Source organism: Vipera berus, assembly GCF_964194415.1.
Source record: "Vipera berus genome assembly, chromosome: 8".
NCBI lineage: Eukaryota > Metazoa > Chordata > Lepidosauria > Squamata > Viperidae > Vipera > Vipera berus.
In genome coordinates this window covers 7,974,338-7,990,833 of record NC_138211.1, presented here as the reverse complement: position 1 = coordinate 7,990,833, position 16,496 = coordinate 7,974,338, and the positions used below count along the sequence as shown (strand labels likewise).

The 16,496-nt window shown below is 40.3% G+C and overlaps 1 long non-coding RNA gene across 1 annotated transcript; it reads left to right on the top strand.

Annotated features, from left to right (window-relative positions):
- Positions 1-4,362: 4,362 nt before the first annotated feature.
- LOC308671687 lies at positions 4,363-13,269 on the top strand. The gene is made up of 3 exons (XR_014027269.1): positions 4,363-4,414; positions 7,477-7,577; positions 12,495-13,269. It is a non-coding gene; the product is annotated as an uncharacterized lncRNA (long non-coding RNA).
- The last annotated feature ends 3,227 nt before the right edge of the window (positions 13,270-16,496 follow it).

The window sequence follows — 16,496 nt, the reverse complement described above, 5'->3', positions numbered from 1 at the left end:
CACGCATGTGCGGGGGAACCTTTACCTTTACCTTTTAAGAAGAGACTGGACAACCATTTGTCTGAAATGGTATATAGGGTTTCCCGCCTGAGCAGGAGGTTGGATTGGATGACCTCCAAGGTCCCTTCCAACATTATTATTATTATTATTATTATTATTATTATTATTATTATTATTATTATTGTTGTTGTTGTTGTTGTTGTTGTTGTTGTTGTTGTTGTTGTTGTTGTTGTTGTTGTTTAGGCAGTCATTGTCTGGTAAGGTTGGAGCTCCCTTCCTTCCTTCCTTCCTTCCTTCCTTCCTTGCTTCCTTTCCTTTCCTTTCCTTTCCTTTCCTTTCCTTTCCTTTCCTTTCCTTTCCTTTCCTTTCCTTTCCTTTCCTTTCCTTTCCTTTCTTTCTTTCTTTCTTTTTCTTTCTTTCTTTCTTTCTTTCTTTCTTTCTTTCTTTCTTTCTTTCTTTCCTCTATCCCTCTCTCCTTGCCTCCCTCCCTCTTTCCTCCCCCTCCTCCCCCTCCTCCTCCTCCTCTTCCTCCACTGATTTTGTGGCTTCAGGTCAATGTCAACTATTAGCAACCAGAGAAATTTTCCATGATCATCTGCCCCTAATCTATTTGTTTAGATTTTCCAAGAGTACCATCACCACTATAACTGAGTCCAACCACCTTGCTGCTGGTCATCCTTTTTCCTTCCCTTCCACCCTTCCTATTAGTAGTGTCTTCTCTAATATGTTCAAAAATAGACTAATTTGAGTCTGCTTATTTGTGCCTCAGGTGAGAACCCTGGGTTGATTTGTTTAACGATGCATTTGTTTTCTTGGGTATCCATGGTATTCTCAAGAGCTTTAAGGATAATGTTAAAAATGAATTTCAGAATTGGTTCATGCTCTTTGCTGCAGCTCAATTACCTGTAAGATAGGTGTGTATTGATAACCCATTACAACAGAATGGTTCTGCTGGAATAGCTTATGAAGGTTGCATTTGAACTCCTTTAATGGGGAGAAATGAAGGACAAAAACTTCATTTCATGTATGCAGAAATTTATTTTATTTTCTGTTTTCCTCTCAGAATATGTTATGAAATTTTTATTCCCACCCCTCATGTATTTACCTTTTTTTTAACCTAGTGAATGCCTTTTTTCCTTTCTCCAAGGTGTTTCTGAAAGTTTTCATTTGGAAGGAAGGAAGGAAGGAAGGAAGGAAGGAAGGAAGGAAGGAAGGAAGGAAGGAAGGAAGGAAGGAAGGAAGGAAGGAAGGAAGGAATAAATTTCTCCCAAAGGTCATGGGGGAGTCCCATTTGGAAAACAATTTGGGAATTTATCTCTGCCTTGGAAAGCATTGGTGAGAAATGTCTTCCAATTCCTCTGACACTAAGTAGAATGGAGAACTTTGAGAGACTAGTTGCACAAAGCTCTATTTTAAGCATCCCTGGGAGAATGTACAGTGTCTTGGATGTAACATTTAATTCCCTACAAAGGAAATGCTGTCATCCAAACTTTTGCATCCAAAATGTGACTTTTATACAATAGCTCTTTCCAGTTTCTTTCTAGGTCGTTGTTTTGATGAATATTGAAACCCAGCCCCATAACTTTGCATATTCATTCAGACATCAGTCACAAAGCACAGAGGCTGGGCTACGAGTTGAATAATGGACTTGCTTGCAAGGCGGGTGGTGATATATGCAGACATTTTCAGTAGACTGAGGCTTTGCATGTGATGGATGCTCTCCCTGGAGACAGGAAACTTGTGAAGCTTATCTGTAATTCCAGGCAAGGCAAGCAAGAGGAACAGGATTCCAGAATCCTCTCTGTACACAGAGGTGGACTCAAAGCAAAGTAAGCTTAGTCTGGTTAATTCAGTGCAGTGTTTTCTAGTGGGCACATAAGCGGCCACTTTCTGGTGTATCATTCAACAGAAAGTCTGGAAACCAGCCAGGTGGTTTGGGGACAGGCTAAACAAGGACATCTGTTTCATTGAGTTGGAGGCAATAAGGCAGGAGCAGTCCATTTTTGAGAGTGCCAGTTTGGTGTAATGGTTAAGGAAGCAGACTAGAGACCAGGAGACTGTAAGTTCTAGTTCTGCCTTAGGCACAAAGCCAGCTAGGTGACCTTAGCCTGTTACTTTCTTTCAACTCTAGGAAGAAGGAAATGGCAAACCATGGCTATCATGTCACTCACCGTACTCCTTGAGAGCAGTGCTCCAATATTTGAGGGGCTGCCCCAAAGAAGAGGGGGTCAACCTGTTTTCCAAAGCACCAGAAGGCAAGACAAGAAACAATAGCTAGAAACTAATGAAGGAGAGAAACAACCTAGAACAAAGGAGAAACTTCCTGACAGTAAGAAGAATCAATCAGTGGAACAACTTGCCTCCAGATGTTGTGGGTGCTCCAACACTGGAAGTTTTTAAGAAGAGATTGGACAGCCATTTGTCTGGAATGGTATAGGTCTCCTGCTTGAGCAGAGGCTTGGACTAGAAGACCTCCAAGGTCCTTTGTAACTCTGTTACTCTGTTAAACCACTTCTGAAATCTCACCAAGAAAACTGCCCAGATTTCTCCAATTGCCTTCAGCTTTCCTAATAACGTCTGTTGAAGGTAAGAATGTTGTTGATTTTTCTGCATTCTTACCTTCAGATGCTGTAACTGGGAAGAGAATAGTATATTCAAAGCTTCTTAAACTAAGAAAGGAAGACAACTATATCCAACAATTTATACACATAATATGTTTGTAAAATAAATCTATGAAAAAGTTTATTTTTTAAAAAAAAGCTCTAAAAGAAGTCTGAGAATAGAAAAAAAAGCCTTTGTTGTGAGAAAAACATCAAAGTGAATCCGAGATGAGACTTCATATATGGGAGAGATTCTAAGCCTGTTGATGCTCCCGATTCTAAAAGAATCGCTCCCGATTCTTTTAGAATCACTAAAAGAAAAGGCTATTTCTTCCATAGTCACCTACTGTATCTCAGGAGGCATGGCAACTTAGAAAATGTTCTCTGAAGGATATTTCAAAATGCAAACCCCTGTAAAAAGAGAAAAGAGTTTAAGTAGACTGCACTCAATCCACAAAAAACATAAAAGCCATTGCTTTCAGTTGACACCATGAATGAATCAAGAGTGGTTACGTTAGACAAAGACCAGGATAAGATGTTCTAAATGGTAGTCTAGTTATTCAAAGCAGCTCTTAGTAAACGTTCATTCACTTCTAATATTATTCAGAACTTTAAAGATGAAAATCAGAAAATTGTGAATTTAAATTGATTTTGTGCCACTGAGTCACTGTCAACTCCTAGTGGCCACATAGATAGAGTTCCTCCATGATGTTCTGTCCCTTACAAGGTATTTCAGGTCTTCCAATGGTGCACTCATTGCCAACAATTGTGCACTCATCCATTGTGTGTGTGTTTTAATCCACTACAAATTCTTCAAGGAACAAATTTACTCCCAGCAGATCCATAGTGAGACAAATGCAATAGAAACAGTGTTAGGCATGGATTTCTCCCACTTCAGAAAACATCCAGCCATGGAGGTCACTCCCTTGGATGTTGTGCTTAGCGTCTCTTCTGCCCAACTTCAGAAAAAGACTCTGTGCTTTCCTTGTGATCTGAGTTATAATAATGTTATTTGGGTTTTGCTGTTACTGGACTTTAAACAGTTTTATATTTTGTATTGTTTTGAACAGTTGCCCAATGTGAAGCCTTCACAGTTAGAACGGTAGGGTTGAAATCTTCCTAACAAATAATAATTAAACATATTCCCCTGATTTGCAGTGTGAACATTTCTGCTTCATACTGTTCAGAAGAATTATAAACTATGGGTCATCCCTTTCTCTCCTCATTCCCCCCACCAGAATCCATTTTTGGAGATAGAAAAATCAGATGGTACATAATTGATCAGGATTCATGTTTATTGAGCATCAAAGCATGCATACTGAGTTAGATAATGAATAGAAAGAAAATCCACAGTAAACAGAAATTTCTCATCCACCAACATTAAATGTGATTTTTCCCATGCAGCCAAAAATTCCCATCACTGGACTCTAGTATTCCGCAATTTTAATCTCTCTCTCTCTCTCTCTCTCTCTCTCTCTCTCTCTCTCTCTCTCTCTCTCTCTCTCTCTCTCTCTCTCTCTCTCTCTCTCTCTCTCCCTCCCTCCCTCCCTCCCTCCCTCCCTCCCTCCCCCTCCCCCTCCCTCCTTCCCTCCCTCCCTCCCTCTCTCCCTCTCCCTTCTCCCTCCTTCTCCCTCCCTCTCTCCCTCTCCCTCCCTCCATCTCTCATTCTCCCCATGACCAGATGCTATTTGGAAGCATCAAGAGGAAACACAGAAATAGCAGATACAAATTTAATGCTATGAATAACCAAACTAGAGATTCTCAGAACTGAAACAATTGGATGTGATCTGTTTCAAAATTACGGAGATAGAATGGTAAATGGGTTTTTGTATCTCTTTGTAGGTGCTTAACTCTTTTCCTTTTGGCTGTGTTTCAAATTCAAACATTTTACCTCCTAAGAAGAGGAAGATATACAGTATTGATCAGGAGAATGGAAAGGATTAGCAGAATCCTTTCTCAGCATCTTCTCCAATTTAGTCCTAAATGTAATTGTGCAATATCAAGACAATGGAGCTAAGGGGTGCACATTTTCAAATTGTTAAACAAAATCTTGACAACCTAAACATCTTTTAAGCTGAGCTTGGTTTGTCAATGAGTTGGTTGTTGCTTGTGCTTGAAGTCTAAACTCAAGTAAGGATGTTGTGAGGATCCGTTTGGTGTAACGGTTATAGCCATCTGGCTAGAAACCAAGGCACTGTAAGTTCTAGTACTGCCTTAGACATGAAGGCAGCTGGGTACCCATCATTCTGTCTCAATGCTAGGAAGAAGGCAAAGGCAAACCATTGCTGAAAATGTTACCAGGTAAACTGGAAGAATTGTTACCAGGTAAACTGGAAGGTACCCCCTACACTATACCAAATGTACAGGTATAGTATAGGGGGTACCTTGCTCAATAGTAGTAACTGTGAGAGAGATCTCAGAGTCCTAGTGGACAATCAAATATGAGACAGCAGTGTGCTGCAGCAGCCAAAAAAGCCAACACAGTGTTAGGCTGTATTAACAGAGGAATAGAATCAAGATCACATGAAGTATTGATACCACTTTACAATGCCTTGGTAAGACCGCACTTGGAATACTGCATCCAGTTTTGGTCACCACAATGTAAAAGAGATGTTGAGACTCTAGAAAGGGTACAGAGAAGAGCAACAAAGATGACTAGGGGACTGGAGGCTAAAAATTATAAGGAACAGCTGCTGGAATTGGGTATGTCTAGTTTAATGAAGGGAAGGATGAGGGGTGACATGATAGCAGTGTTCCAATATCTCAGGGGCTGCCCCAAGAGTCAAGCTATTCTCCAAAGCGCCTGAAGGCAGGACAAGAAGCAACGGATGGAAACTAACCAAGGAGAGAAGCAACCTAGAACTAAGGAGAAACGTACTCACAGCAAGAACAATTAACCAGTGGAACAACCTGCCTCCAGAAGCGGTGAATGCTCCAACACTGGAAGTTTTTAAGAAGAGACTGGACAGCCATTTGTCCAAAAGGGTATAGGGTTTCCTGCCTGAGCAGGGGGTTGGACTAGAAGACCTCTGAAGTCCCTTCCAACTTTTTAAATTATTATTATTATTATTATTATTATTATTATTATTATTATTATTATTATTATTATTATTATTATTATTATTGCTGTTGTTGTTGTTGTTGTTATTTCCAAACTGAGATCAAGACTCCAAGGCACTATGTAAAATTTACATATATTGTTGCTACAGAAATAATGACCTCAAGCAGATTTTTGGCACTGCATGCACCCCATAAAAGTGATTTCAACAGTTCCCCCCCCCTCCGCCCCCAGCCCAAGATGGCTGTTCATTCCTGGAAATGCTTTGCCACATAGAACAAACCTCTTGAACCCAAAATTTTACACCAACTTATCCAATTTAATTTTCCCAGTATACAGGTCAACCTTTCTATCTTGGTGCCCTCCACATGTGATACTTCCTGTGCTGCCTAGAAAAAAAAATGGGAGTTAAAGTCCAGTTCAAATCAAGGCATCAGGCTGGAAAATGTTGCTCTGTCTCTATCAGAACTCACCTGCTGGCTGAAATTCTCACTTCCAAACTTTGTGATGTGATTCACTGGTCTCGAGATAGGTGACATAATCATATAATAAGAAAAGGGTGCTATTCTCTATGCTGCCAGCAGCCAGTCAAGACATTATCCAGACAATTAATGCTACGTCTGTTCTGTTCTCCCTGTCCTGAATATCCTTGATGGTATTTAGAACTTAGAGCATAGAATAATAGAATTGGAAGGGACCTTGGAGATCTTCTAGTCCAACCCCCTGCTTGAGCAGGAGACCCTATACCAGTTGAGATAAATGGTTGTCCAGTGTCTTTTTTGAAAGCCTCCAGTGATGGAGCACCCAGAACATCTGAAGGCAATCTTCTCCAATGGATGATTGCTCTCACCGTTAGGAAATTTCTCCTTATTCTAGGTTGCTTCTTTTCTTGGATACTTTCCATCCGTTGTTTCTCATCTTACCTTTTGGTGCTTTGCCTTTCTAGGAGCCCCTCAGATATTGGAACACTGCTATAATCTCTCCCCTAGTCCTTCTTTTCATTAGACTAGACATACCCAATTCCTGTAACCGTTCTTCATATGTTTTAGCCTTTATTGATTTATTGTTATTTGGCGCAATTAGTATGAGATTGTTATTGCATTTCAACCATTGCAATTACTAATTTTAAAATGGTGTTGCTGTTGTTGTTGTTGTTGTTTTAAAAAAATACTCATCTAAGTAATGAAAGAAGTCTTAAACTATGATGCTACAGGGTCATTCCTTAGAACAGAATATTTGTAGCTCTGGGTTGAATTTTGGGCACCTTGGGGCTTTCTGTACTTGGTGGTTGTTGTTTTTTTTTTTTTTTTTGCAGACATTTCATTACCAAATTAGGCAATATTATCGGTGCTAGACTAGAAGTGAGTGGGGTTAGTTCTTATTTAGGATCACACATGGTCATTCCAGGAAATGCAGCAAAACTGTAGAGAATAGTGGATTACTATGTACTTGTAGAGTACTGTGGCTGTTCAAAGAAGGAAAATGTTAAAGGCATTAATAATCCACTATTAAATATCTCACTGGATATTTTTGAAAAGAAGAAAGCTACAAATATTCTTGGATATTTGTATCCAGAAATATTCTTTCTATTATTTAGGACAGAGGTGTTCGCTTAGCATAATCCATACTATCATTTTACATTTTGAATTCTGAGTTAAACAAGCCATCATCCTGTCAGCAGTCAAGCTTCATCCTAATGTTTATCCAAATACCACATCTTAGATAATAGTATCTAATAAAATTACTCTTTATAGGCCTAAAATGGGATGGGGCATAATGTAGAAAAATCTGTTACTGAAATGTATGTGATGATTTTAGGCAGAACCTGAACATGATCATCTGCCAGTAACCTTCCTGCCTTCAAGAAGGCTTCAAGCAAACATGTGGATTGAGACATACCTAAACAAAAGATGGGGAAGGTGATGGATTTTCTTGAGTTACCTTTCTGTTGATGCAGTTATTGTTCTCTCTCTCACCACCACTGGACTCTAGTATTCTGCAATGTTAATCTGAGTCTCTCTCTCTCTCTCTCTCTCTCTCTCTCTCTCTCTCTCTCTCTCTCTCTCTCTCTCTCTCTCTCTCTCTCTCTCTCTCCCTCCCTCCCTCCCTCCCTCCCCCCCTCCCTCCCCCCCTCTCTCTCTGAGACAGGAAAACTCAGCTGGATCAAAACCAAAGTGAGTATTTGCAGATCCCCTGAGAAGGAAAATTGCTGAGTTCTGCTAGCTCTAATGGCTCGTAATTTGCTAACCCGCCTTAAGGCTTGCAAAAGGCATGACATACATCATGTCATAATAATAGTACCTGTCGATATGAAATATACAACTGCCATTCCTTTAGGAATCCTTGACACCAAACCTCGTTAGGAGGGGCTAAATTTATTTTCTTATGGGCTTGACTCCCTGCAGCCTTCTTCTCTGCCCCTGCTTTGTTTCCCTTAAATAACAGCTAACAAAAGCTGGCATCTGGTGACGTTACTCAAGCCTTTCCACAGAACGGAAGGGCCACATCAGCCAGGTTGGGCCACTGGGACTGGAAACAATGCTATCCCAGAGAAGACAGTGGCTTAAGTGAAATTCGGAAGAAATTAGTTTCTTGCCTATTCCTAAGTCGAATTGATGTTGTGGAAGCAGCTGATAAGAGGCTGGCAGTTCATTTGCTGTTGTTTGGACATTGAATATAGTTCACAAAGATTGGTCCAACCTACTTAATCACATGGAAAAACGTATTGGATAAATTCTTCTTCTGACCTCCCAAGCTCACTATTTCTAATTAACCTAATGAGACCTTTGTGGGCATTGTTATTCTGTAAACATAGAAACATGCACTAATTTTTTTTCCCCCTGCAGCCTCCTCACGTTTATCCAGAAACTTTGCAGTGGATATATTTAGGTGTTGAAATGCAATTCTTATAAGACAGCAGCGAGCCAATGGGATGAAGTGGCTCAAGGACTGAACTAGAGTCAGGGGCACTGGGTTTGAATCCCCCACTCAGCTCTGTAATGTGTTGACCAGTGGACCAATCACTGTATTTAACCCCCATCTTATCTGGCACTGTTGTTTGAGAGGAAAATTTTGGAAGAGGGAAAAACTATATATGCTACCCAAAGAAACCAAATGGATTACAAATCTAATCAACCTGCCATTCTCACATCCAGAAACTGAACTGGTAGAGGAATTAGGGAATTTGGCATAGCAGTTAAAGTGCTGACCTAAAATCCAGAGACTGGAGTTCTTGTCCTACCTTAGGCACAAAAGCCAACTGGGTGACTTTGGGCCAATCACCAGGAGACGGTGAGTTCTAGTCTCACCTTAGGCATCAAAGCCAGCTGGGTGACTTTGGGCCAATCACCAGGAGACAGTGAGTTCTAGTCTCACCTTAGGCATCAAAGCCAGCTGGGTGACTTTGGGTCAATCACCAGGAGATGGTGAGTTCTAGTCTCACCTTAGGCATCAAAACCAGCTGGGTGACTTTGGGCCAATCACCAAGAGACTGTGAGTTCTAGTCTCACCTTAGGCATCAAAAAAGGGACGTGGTGGCTCAGTGGGTTAGGACACTGAGCTTGTTGATCAGAAGGTCGGCAGTTTGGTGGGTCGAATCCCGAGTGCCACGTAACAGAGTGAGCGCCTGTTAGTCCTCCCAGCTTCTGCCAACCTAGCAGTTCAAAAGCACGCAAACATGCAAGTAGAAAAATAGGGACCACTACGGTGGGAAGGTAACAGTGCTCCGTGCGCCTTTGGCGTTTAGTCATGCCGGCCACATGACCACGGAGACATCTTCGGATAAGCGCTGGCTCTTTGGCTTTGAAACGGAGATGAGCACCGGCCCCTAGAGTCGGAAACGACTAACACGCATGTGCGGGGGAACTTTTACCTTTACCTTTAGGCATCAAAGCTGGCTGGGCGACTTTGGGCTACTCATTCTCTCTCCATCCAACCCACCTCACAGGGTATAATGGGTGTGGGGAAAACAGGAGGAGGAAAGAATATTAGGAATGCTTGCTGCCTGGAACAACTTATAAAGTAATAAAAGCAGGATAAAAATCTAATAAATAAAATAAAAAATTCTACTTCTTCGTAGCGTTGAACAGCTGAATAGATTTATTTCTGGCTCAGGGTTGTGCATATGAAAATCTGCAATGTTCTGAAGGAGAAGAGAAGGGAGGAGGCCCCAGTTGCTTAAAGTCCTTAAAAAGGACTTGCCCTAATAGATCGAGCAGTTAAAAATGGCAGCAGAAAGTTTGTACCCTCAAACTTGCAAGATTCGGTTAATGTAGCCTTACAATAAAGAAGATTTAGCTCAAGTAGTCATGTTACCTGTTTGGTTTGACTGGGTGGGCTAATGGTGTTTATCCACTGTCTGTGAGAGAGATAATGAGCTTGGCAGTTGGCATGAAATACATCTCATTACAACCATTATTATTTAATCTGGATGCAGTAGTAAGAATTCAGGGTGGCTTAGGGACAATCATAACCTTTAAGAGTGTCCACGATGAGATGATAGTGATCACTGTTGCATAAATATTAAATCTTTAGTATGAGTCCAACTACAAACATTTGCTCTTTAAAAAAGAAAGGAGGAAAAAAATGGTAACCTAAACACCAGTGCCTCAGAAATGAAAATTTCGATGTTGGAAATTCATTAGACATGCGTATTTACATACACAGCACACATAGAAAGAGGGAAAGAGATACATTTAATGGCAGAAGAAATCTTAAAATCAAATGAAGGGATATTTCTCCAGGGAAGGATGAAAAAGAGGACTGGTTGCTTTGATATGTGATATATTTGGCCTGTTATCCTACTGAAGCTTTTTTATCTCCCCACCTGCTGTAACACCATGGAAACAAAAGCTGAACCGTTTTTTTTTTCCTTCCGAGAAATGTGTCTGAGTTTTTCTCTCCCCTTACCTTTCATTTTTTTCACACATCTTCTTGTTACTAGAGTGGGGGGAAATGCTGTTGAAGAATTTTCTCTGAAGGGGCCTGGTTTTTTTGAGGAGGTGGGCGGGTGGGTGGGTGGATGGATTGGTTGCCATCTTAATCCTACAACGTCTAGGACTATTCAATCTAAGTTACAGGAACCTGGATGGCTACAGGCTGGCAGAAAACTGGTAGTATCTACAGTCATCTAGGAGTCAGTATTGAACTCCAGGTTCCAAGCAAGATGCTAAAAGGAATTCAAATATATCCATCCATGTATCCATCCGTCCACCCACCCATCCATCTCAGGAAATATGTGGCTCTATATTGTCTCTTCTGAGTGGTGCAGTGGCTAACATTGGATGTTTTTGCATTGACACAGTGGTTAGGATGCTGGGCTTGTCATCTGGAAAAGTCAACAGCCCAGGTTCGAGATCCGAACACCAAACAATGGGGTGAGCGCCTGTCCTCGCTCCGTCTCCTGCCAACCTAGCAGTTTGAAAGCATATAAATGCAAGTAGATTAATAGGTACCACTTTGGTGAGAAGGGAACAGCACTCTGTGATGTCATGCTGGCCACATGACCACAGAAATGTCTCCGGACAGTGCTGGCTCAATGGCCTTGACATGGAGATAAGCACCAGCCCCTAGAGTCGGCAATGACTAGTGGAGTAAAATCCACAGGCACTCCTTTATTATGTTGTCTATTCTATCCCCCTCCATCGCATGAAATGTAAAATGGGGAAGCCTGAATAAGAAAGTGTGATTGACTCAGTACATGTTATATTTGGCAGCAGAATGACTTTGATCCAGAATCTTCTTAATTCTGTTGTGGCTGTTGTTGTTTTTTCTGCATTTCAGCCCCTATTTAGCTTCCCCATTTATTGCCCTAAAAACAGATAACAGCCAGCATGCTGATTGCAATGATGGAGGGTTGTAGTTTAGCCCATCTGAACGATACCAGGTTAAAGGAGGTCATATTCCTTCCTTTAACCTTTTGACTTATAATAGTAGTTATGGCATTGCTATATGAGCTGACTTCAGCTAGGGTTGCTATTAAATTTTCTAATTGCACAGATCTAATATTCAGCAAATAAGAACCTAAGCGAGAATAATAACAAACGTGCTGGTAAACCATTAAATGATAATAATTATCCATTTTTTCCTACACAGGGGTTAACAGTCACACAACCCTCTCTGTGCAAGCAAACAAATACCAGACTGGCCATCTAAATCAGATCTGGGCATTTTATCCCCCCCACACACACACACATCTGGTCCTTTATCTATCCCTGTCTGGCCTACCTGAGGTCAATTGGAAATTGGAAATCCGATGTAAATAAGTCTACACCATGCATGCAATATAATTGCTCTGCTTTTATTTTAAAGTGACTGCTTTTTTCAATTTACACTTGTGTATGTGTGTGTGTGTGTGTGTGTGTGTATGTGTGTGTGCATGCCTATGCACCTTTATAGCCCTGATGGTTCAGCCCTCCACATTAGACACATTAAATTGCCCACCCCTGATCTAAATGTCCATGAAAAGTCTTGTTATAGACAGGGAGAACCTTCCCACTTTTCAGGATATAGACAATTTTTAAAAATGTAAAGGCAGAAATGGAGGGGGGGGGGAACTGTGAGAACATTCCAAAAAGTCTTTTTAAAATGAATTTGGACTTCCAGGAATGTGTAGGATGTCCACATAATTGAGACAGAGGGATATCTGTTTCAAGGGTATTTGGGCAACAAATTTCTCCAGGGACCCCCCACTTCAGATTAAGAATTAATATTTTCCGTCTTGTGTTAAGTCTAATGTTTTTATTTCTTTGCACAATTTAGATAATTGGGATTACCTTGAATGAAATCTTAGGTTGGGTACAAGTAAATTATTAATTTTATTCCTATGATCTGTCTAGTTTGCACTTTGCAGGAGGACAGCAGTAAAGGTGACCCCCTTGAAGATGGATGGTGGCATCTGGAAAGCTACCAAACTGTTATGGTAAACCAGGAGACCAGGACAGGGTGGGAAGATCTAGAAGGTTTCTGTGAAAAATGGTCTGTCTGCCATACAAGCTTGGCTAGATGCAATAAATAAGAACATTAAGAAATGCCTTCTTACCAGTAGTAAAAATAAAAAATAAAAAATAAAAAAAGCATACACTAAAAGATGCCTAATGAATATCTCAAGGAATATTTTCATGACCATAAGGTACATCATGAGCTAAATCTTTGAACCTTGATATTTACTGGGATGATGGTTGACTATAGAGCGCCCAACACACACAGAAGCTGTTATGTTAAGGGCGGCAATTCTAGACACAAATAGAGGCGGTCAGATAGTAAAGGTCCCTGCAAACTGCACCTTTCTTTCTGTCACAAATTCAGTGATATTGGTGGACAATTTAGCACCAACTGAAGGTTAATTAGGGGAAATTTTAACTGCATTATGTAAGTTTCTCGCAGGCAGGTTGCTGTGACAGAATCCCGAAACTGAAGTGAAAGGTTATTTCACTGGAGTCATGTGCGGAACGGACAATGCATTATGGGTAAATGCATAACATCATATTGGCACCTAAGGACTTGTCCCACCTCCCAATTAGGTTGTTGTTTGGATAGCTTAACATAAAGTTGGGCTTTGGTCGTCATTGATTTGTCAGCCTTTCTTGCTCCGGAGAAATATTTTCACGTTAAATCCAGTCATTCTATACAAAACGCACGTAGAGCAGCTTACTAAATATATCATGAACAAGGCAGCCTGTTTAAAGCAATACAAAATGAGTTGAACCTCATTTCAAAATATGAGAACGTGCATAATCCTTCATGAATAAAATCTCATGAAAAGAAAGCAAAATTTTAACTATCTGATATAATAACCTTCTGAGAGATTTTGGCTTCACTGATGCTGAATAAAGTTTCATTGTTTGTAAGTATTGGAATGCTTTTTTCAAAAAACAAAAGTTCCCATTTACAATCTCAAAATAGCTACGTGGGGGGGGGGGGAAAAGACAGAGAAAGGGAAAGAAAATTAAGCATACTGAAGGAACTGAAAAAGCTTCGGACAACCATGGCCTGGATGACTGAGTATCTCTATAGACTCTCATCCAAGAAGCTTCTTCAATTCACAACTCAAAACTAAAGAAGCCTCTTGGATGACAAGTGAAACGTCTTCAAAGAAAAACAAAGAAAGTCCAGTTGACTTTTGAAAAAGCACCTATGGGATCTAAATTCAAGAATTAATGCCAGGCTCAAAATTTTCTTGCCATTTTTTTATAATAGTTTTATTGGTTTATCAAAATATAAAACTAGACTAGATTAGACTAGACTAGAACAAGAATAGACTAGACTAGGAATAGAATAGAATAGAATAGAATAGAATAGAATAGAATAGAATAGAATAGAATAGAATAGAATAGAATAGAATAGAATAGAATAGAATAGAATAGAATAGAATAGAATAGAATAGAATAGAAAATATGGAACGGAACAGAACAGAACAGAACAGAACAGAACAGAACAGAACAGAACAGAACAGAATAGAATAGAATAGAATAGAATAGAATAGAATAGAATAGAATAGAATAGAAAATATGGAACGGAACAGAACAGAACAGAACAGAACAGAACAGAACAGAACAGAACAGAACAGAATAGAATAGAATAGAATAGAATAGAATAGAATAGAATAGAATAGAAAACTAGGAGGAGGGGGAAGAAAAAAAATGGTGTAAAGAGGGAAAAGAAAAGAAAAGTCACCAAATTCCAACCCCAACATTATTGGTCTTTCTTGCCACTTCTCAGACATGTTTTCTTCCCCTTATTTGCAAAGGAAACTTCTCTTTTCTATCCTCATCTCAGTGCACGTAAGAATACATTTCAAGATCTATAGAACATTCACAGAAGCGCTTTAGGTTTAGGACTGTTAAGGTGGAGGGTGCTAAATTATATTTCCATCTTGGCATACTGTACATGAGCAGGCTGAGTTTTCAAGATGCTGATCATGATATCCTTGCAAAGCCCAACTCTGGGCCTATTTCGCAGATAATGAGCAATTAGCGAACATTTGTGAAGAGCTTTGGAGATGCTAAGTGCTGCATAAGTGTTAAGCATTATTATCAGGGTGGATTATTTGCCATAAGAGTAGAACTGTGTCAAAAGGGCTCAGCAGACCTATCTAAGCAGTTTGTGCAAACACACCAAGAGCCTTTAATGATCAAAGGCCTCAAGGGGAGACTGTTGTGCTGAGGGTTTGCAGAAAAAGAAGGATAAGAAGGCAATCTTGCTCTGATTCATGTTAGAACCTTGAGGAAGTCGTTCCCAGAGAACGTAGACATGTTGAAGCCAGTTGTCCCACTTCCACAGCTATCTTCAGTGGAAATCCGGATTTTTCTACCACTTTTCTACCACCATTAATCTTCTGTCATCCCAGACCCACTTTTTTAAAAATAAATAAATAAGCCTCCTCAATAATAGTCAATAACTCAGTTGTACCATCATAGCTGCTGTCTTGATCGTACCCTGCAGGGTCCTCTGATAACATTTTTGATTCAGTTTCCAGAAAGAGCTCTAGAAGGGCTCTAGTGTAACAGGGCATCTGTCTGCAACACCTTAAATCAGTGGTTCTCAACCTTTTCTTTACCTTTAAATACCTTTTTTGTGGCCATGGATCATGGCCACGGACCCCCAAGACTTATCTCAAGATTTAAGTCATAACATTTCTTCAAGCCTTTGCAGACTCCCTGTGATGACATTGCCCACCCCCAGGGGTTTGCGGATCATAGGTTGAGAACCACTGCCTTAAATCACATCTGCATTACTCTAGAAAAAAAAACATGGTTAGGGTACTGCAGATTGATTTCAAGGCACCCCCATAGCATTAGCGCACACACACACAAACAGCTTTGGAATGCCTGAATTTCATGAGCCAACCTGCAGAACTGTAGTTGGAAGTCAACAGTTTGACCTAAACTGGTAATTTAAAAAGGGGAAAGACAGAAATATTTTAAAAGAAGGAATAGGATAAATATGCTTGGTGAATCAAACAAGCACATGTATTTTTAAATTCCACCTTTTCCCCCAGCACATTCCCTGCCTGCACTGCAATTCTCTAAGCGCCTCAAGACAAACGGAATGGAGGGAATGTTGTCTTTGCAGTTCACGGCCAAATGCTATATATAATCAAAACTAATTTACAATACTACCTTCTCACCCTTAGTGCCTATGAAGGATGTGTGGGTGGTTGCTGCTTCCCCCCACCCCCAATAGCCAAAAGCAAGAGAAAAGATAATGTACTACATTTAGTGGTTTATGGAATAGCAACAAAGTTTTGGACAGTGTTAAAAATAATTATTCTTTAAAGTGATGAACACACAGGAAGGCAGTGCAATAAAAAAGAAATGCAAGAGTTGGGTCTTATATTAAACATTTTCTTGAATTTTTTTTTAAATCTTTGTACAAACTGAATTACATCTCTTGAGGTTTTTTTCTGGATCAATCAATCAGAATAGAGCTGGAAGGGAGCTCAGAGGTCTTCTAGTGCAGCCCCCTGCTCAAACAGGAGACCCTATACCATTTCAGACAACTGGTTGTCCAGTCTCTTCTTAAAAACTTCCAGTGTTGGAGCATTCACTGCTTCTGGAGGCAGGTTGTTCCACTGGTTAATTGTCCTCATTGTTAGGAAATTTCTCCTTAATTCCAGGTTGCTTCTCTCCTTGATTAGTTTCCATCTGTTATTTCTTGCCTTGCCTTCTGGTGCTTTGGAAAGTAAATTGACCCCTTCCTCCTTGTGGCAGCCTCTCAAATACTGGAATACTGCGATCATGTCCCCCCCCCCTAGTCCTTTTTTTCTCTAGAGTGGCCATTCCCAAATCCTGTAACCGTTCTTCATAAGTTTTATTCTCCAGGCCTTTAATGATCTTAGT